Raw genomic sequence first — 6,000 nt, 5'->3', positions numbered from 1 at the left:
AGCCACCCAAGTAGCTGGGACTGCAGCCTTTGGCCACCACACCTGGCTAATTTTTTTCTATTTTTAGTAGAGATGGGGTCTTGCTCTTGCTCAGGCTGCTTTCAAACTTGAGACCTCAAGCCGTCCTCCTGCCTTGGCCTCCCAGAGTACTAGGATTACAGGCGTGAGCCACCTGGTCAGCCAGTACTTTTTCTTTTTATGGCTAAGTAATATTCCATTGTACTGATATATCGCAATTTGTTTATCCATTCATTTCTTGATGGACATTTTGGTTTTAGGGACAAAAGGAACATTTTTTTGCACTCTCTGAAGGTTTGACAGTCTCTGGAATAAACTTGGCAGTATGCAGATTAACATGAAAAAAGGCATACAAATTTATTACATACATATGCATGGGAGTTCCACAAAATACGAGACTCAATGGAGGGCCAGATGGTTAAAGCTTAAATAACATTTTGAGCTACAGAAAGAAATAGGGTCTTAAAGGCTCCTGGAGGGTGGTGGTGACAAGATACAGGAGAGTGAGGGGAGGAGCTGCACTGCAAACAAAGGTGGTCTTATTATGCAGAAAAAGGCTCTAGGTAGCAGTCTCCTCAGAAGAATAGGTGAAAAGTCTGTGTGTGGTGTCCTGGGCTTGGAGACCTTTAGTCTCCTCTCCTTGGTTAATGTAGATTCCAGGGAGGGGATTCATGACAATCACATTCCTTCTGTAGGACCTTTCCTAAGTCAAATAAGGGAAACTTCAGAGAAAGTTACTCCCTGTGCTTTGAGAGGGAAAGAAGATCAAGAGGTAGAGGGGCTGGGTATGTCGAAGAGACCTTGGCTGCTTCTTTAGTTCAAAGCACTCAGCACATCAAACCACTATACTTTGGGATACCATTTTCTGAGCCCAGCAGGTTGTTTCCACTTTTCTGGCTATTATGAATAAAGCTGCTATGAACATTTGGGTACACTTTTCTTTTCTTTTCTTCTAGAGACAGGGTATCACTACTTTGCCCAGGCTGGTCCCAAACTCCTGGGCTCAAGCGATCCTCCCACCTCAGCCTCCTGAGTAGCTGGGATTACAGGTGCACACCATATTACCTGGCCCAAGGGTGCCCGTTTTTGTGTGCATGTACTGATCAAGTTTTATTTTATTTTATTTTTTATCAAGACAGACTTTTGGCCGGGCATGGTGGCTCACGCCTGTAATCTTAGCACTCTGGGAGGCTGAGGCAGGTGGATGGCTCGAGGTCAGGAGTTCGAGAACAGCCTGAGCAAGAGCGAGACCCCGTCTCTACTAAAAATAGAAAGAAATTATCTGGCCAACTAAAAATATATATAGAAAAAATTAGCCGGGCATGGTGGCACATGCCTGTAGTCCCAGCGACTAGTCCCAGGGAGTAGGATCGTGTAAACCCAGGAGTTTGAGGTTGCTGTGAGCTAGGCTGACACCACAGCACTCACTCTAGCCCAGGCAACAAAGCGAGACTCTGTCTCAAAAAAAAAAAAAAAAAAAGACAGACTTTTAATCTAGTCTTTCAACTATTTTTCTAAGGGCTGTTACCTAAAAGACTATATCCGTATTGTAAGACAGCCTTTGTTCACAGTACTGCTCCTTTCCCCACCTCTCCATAGCTTGTCTCCACCTCGCCCAGAGCCCAGAGGAACTTTGTTCCAGGCTATTGTCTGCCCTTTGGGCCCACTCATCTTCCCTAAAAATCATTTGTTCTTCCTCTAAAATTGCCTACATCCCCCACTTCCCTTTCTTCTATGAAGAGGGTATTTAAGCTTCAGCCACCTGGGGCTTCTTTGAGTCTCATATTTTGTGCAGCTCCCAGGCACACTGCATGTTAATAAATTTGTATGCCTTTTTTTAAATTGTTAGTCTGTCTATTGTCAGTTTACTTCAGCACACTTAAAGACTCACTCCTTCAGAGGGGGAGGGAAAAGTTCCTTTCGCCCTTACATCAGATATAATACAGAGATACAGTATGCCCAGTTATATTTAAATTTTATATAAGCAATGAAGACATTTTTTAGAACAAGTCTATCCTATGCAATATTTGTATGATACTTATTTTAAAAAATTATTCATCACTTATCTGGAATTCAGATTTAATGGAGTGTCGAGTATTTTTATTAGATAAATCCAGCAACCCTAGAATGGGAAATTAAAGAGCATCCAATGGGTGTAAGTCATGACCTGTTTCATGACTGAGTAGCAATTGAGTGTTGGTTAGAGGACATTCCTGAATAAAATGGAATTTGAAGTTAATTTGTAGATTTAATTTTCTTTGCTCTCTGCCTAGGGTTTTGTATAACTAAGTATTATTTCATCTTGCATTCTCCCGATATCCTTATGAAATATGTAGGAATCAATAAATGGAGAAACAAAGGCAAAGAGATTAAAATACACTCCATGATCCCTCAGTGAATTTAGGGTCAACTTAGACAAAATCGGGGTCAGTTCAGGGATCAGTTTTTGAAAGAAGAGTTTATTTTACTTTATTTTATTTTTTGAGACAGGGTCTTACTCCATTGACCAGACTAGAGTGCAGTGGTGTCATTGTAGATCACTGCAAACTCAAACTCCCAGGCTCAAGCATTCCTCTTGCCTCAGCCTCCTGGGTAGCTGGGACTACAGGCAGGCGCCACCACATCCGGCTAATTTTTCTATTTTTTTGTAGAGACAGGGTCTTGGGGTTTTGATATGTTGCTCAGGCTGGTCTCAAACTCCTGGCCTCAAACAGTTCTCCTGCCACAGCCTCCCAAAGTGCTAAGATTATAGGTATGAGACACCTTGCCCCACCAAAACAAAAAAGTTTAGAGTCATGAAATTTAACACCAGGAAAGGGATTTATTCTAAGCCCTTTATATTATACATGAGAAAATTTAGGTTTAGGAAATCTAAGTAACTTTCCCTTGGTCACAAAGCTATAGTAACGCTAATAGTAAAGTTGACACTTAAGTCCAAAACTCCCAACTCCTAGCCTCTGGAGCTTTTCCCCATTTACCAAGGCCACATACCTTTCTCCTTTTCCTCCCTTCCCTTTAGTTCTCCTCTCTTTTAATGTGTTCTAGATATTAGATCAGCTGTTTAGTGAAACTGGGAATTCTTTCAGGTTTTGCAAGTAGTGAAGAGCTGGATTACTTGATATGAATCTAAGTTTTTTCTGTTCCAAACAAGTTTTGCAAAAGGATTTAAGAATAATTTCTACTCATTTCTTTTAGCTATAAAGAAAGTTGCCACTATCAGATTTTGGGATACTCTTTTCTAATAGGTAATGAGTGAGCTCTCTCTGATTTATACATCTTGCAGTGTGTTCATGTCCAACCATTATACCAAATGAACAATGTCTTACCTTGGAAAGAATCTGGATTTATTTGAATATGCAAATCTACAAAATCAGCAATTTCGAATGATCATAGATGCCAACCCTCTCACAGCTTTTGGTTTTATATTCATTCTCTGCCCAGCTGCTTTGTGTGTTTCTAAGAGAGCAGTCAGTACTGGGGTGGCATCAACTTCTCACATGCCCCAGGCGTCTGATCGATATCCAACAAGGAATTTTTCTTCTCACGGCTCTCCAAAACCCAGTTTCAAAGTGAAGGAGCTCAAGAAATTTCACCCCAAAATATGACTCCCTTGTATAAAAAGTATTTTGAATTAAAGGCCTTTGGAGATCAAAAAACTTTGGAAAGGCTTTCCCTCTATCTGCTAAAACTGGACTGACCCATCAAAAGATCAAAGGGGCAACTGACTTCCCTTCCTCTCCCTGTTATCTCAGTATATTGCAGGAAAAAGATAAAAAATGCAACCAGACCTGGCCCAAATCGTTTAAATATAGTATCTGTCTCTCAGGTTAAATTAATTTGCTAAGAGAATCATTTACAAGTCAATCTGTTTCCCCCATCCATTTATCCTCCCTAGGACCATTTGTCAGCCCTAAACAGAATTACCTGTGCTCCTTATTTCCCCCTCCCCTCCAAAAGGACAGGTATAAAAATATCTGAACTTCACTGAGATATTGAGTAATCACTCTGTGATTCTCCTCATGTGTATGGTAAATAAACCTTTCTTTTATTAATCTGATTTAATTGTGAGTTGATCTTTCAGTGAACTTTCGGAGGAAAGGGGAAGTTTCCCCTCATCCCTACAAAAGCCATCTCAGGAGTTTGAGGCTGCAGTGAGCTGTGATCATGCCACTGAGTTCTAGCCTGGGCAACACAGTGAGACTTATCGACATGGTGAGCATTGTAGAGGGGAAGGGCAAGCCTCTAATCCTCGCTTGGGTGAGGCAAAGACATAAAATGTAACCAAAATGTTTGTAGCCTCATCCTGAAATAAAAAAAAAAACCAACAAAAAACAGCCTGAGCAAGAGCGAGACCCCGTCTCTACTAAAAATAGAAAGAAATTATCTGGCCAACTAAAAATATATATAGAAAAAATTAGCTGGGCATGGTGGCGCATGCCTGCAGTCCCAGCTACTTGGGAGGCTGAGGCAGTAGGATCATTTAAGCCCAGAAGTTTGAGGTTGCTGTGAGCTAGCCTGACGCCACGGCACTCACTCTAGCCCGGGCAACAGAGTGAGACTCTGTCTCAAAAAAAAAGAGCTGGTACAAGGTACCATCAAAGTTGATCTCCACGTTACCAAGATACTTCAACTTCTAAATGTTTATCAAAAATTAAATGTTAGTCTTTTTCTCTCTCTGTCTCTCTTACCTTTACTCTTTCTCTTCATTATAAGCATATAGATAAATAACCATTTACACAATTAATATATTTTGGCTTTTGTTTGGGTGAATGTTGCCTTAAATAAAAAATTATTGATGTAAAAAAAGAGTTTCAACAATAAAGATTTTTTTCTAGCTCTAGCTGTAAAAAGAAAAGAAAAGAAAAGAAAAAAGAAAAGAAAAGAAAAGAAACCACAAAGCCATGCCATATCAAGAATTGTATAGGGTATCATTTGCTCTACATATTTTTAAGGTGTCAAAGAAAAAATTATCCAATGGTACTTGTTAAAGCATGGTAACAGCAGACTTTATTGAGGACGACTGTGATCATTATAGGAACTACTGCAATGAGATTTTGCAGTAAGAGAGAAAGATCGGGCTCAACTCTGTCACAACATGAGCAAGTAAAAATTTATAGTGAGGGAGCAGGGTTGAGGGGGCAGTGGATAGAAAATTGCTGAGAGGAAACATCAGGGGTAAGGAGGATTCTGGCTAAACCACCCTAACAGGATTCTTGCTGAAGACAGGCCAGGGTGATCAGACACCACCTGGGGGAGGGTGGAGGACAAGAAACCTGATCTGATATTAAGGGTGATCAGATATTGGGGGACAGTTCATGCTGAAACTGGATTTTACAAGGAAGTGCACTGGTGGGCCAAGGGAAGGGTTCGAGAGCTAAAGATTGGTCAAGCAAAGACTCTTTGTCAGAGCAACCTTGCTCATCACCAGCCCGGCACACCTCTTCTTCAGGACTTGGTGTTCAATGTTGATAAGCTCTCACCTTGTAGAATGTGACAACTAGAAGAGACTGGCTTATTTAAATCCTAGGTAAATAAAACTTTGGGGGAAATGTAGGTTCTTTGCTCATCATTTTCTCAGGGTTGAAAATGCTGTCACGAGTCAGAGTCGAGGCCTTAAGGAGGACAGTGGTGGCCTAGGGCAGCATTTGCATCGCATGCTGGGCTCTAGGGGTTTGCTGGTCGTGAAGTGATTTTTATATGGGTAGACTGGTGCAGTGAAATGTTAATGTTCTTTGGCATTTCCATTTCTTCAAGTTCATTTCTGAATCATCACATCTCTGAATACCAGGGCACCTTGGGGACAGCAGAAAATAGAGAAAACTAGCCTGAGATTGAGAGGAGTGGGAGTCAGTCTTCAGGGGTTTATACAAATAAAGTCCCTGGTTGATCTTAGAGTCTCAAGAAGAACAAAAATGTAACCTAAAAGAGAGCTCATAGAGCTGACCCATCTCATGAGTATTCCCACCCCCACCCCCACCATGA

This window comes from Lemur catta, chromosome 7, assembly GCF_020740605.2.
Source record: "Lemur catta isolate mLemCat1 chromosome 7, mLemCat1.pri, whole genome shotgun sequence".
NCBI classification, from domain to species: Eukaryota; Metazoa; Chordata; class Mammalia; order Primates; family Lemuridae; genus Lemur; species Lemur catta.
The sequence above is the reverse complement of the archived record's forward strand: the minus strand, read 5'-3'. Positions refer to the sequence as shown.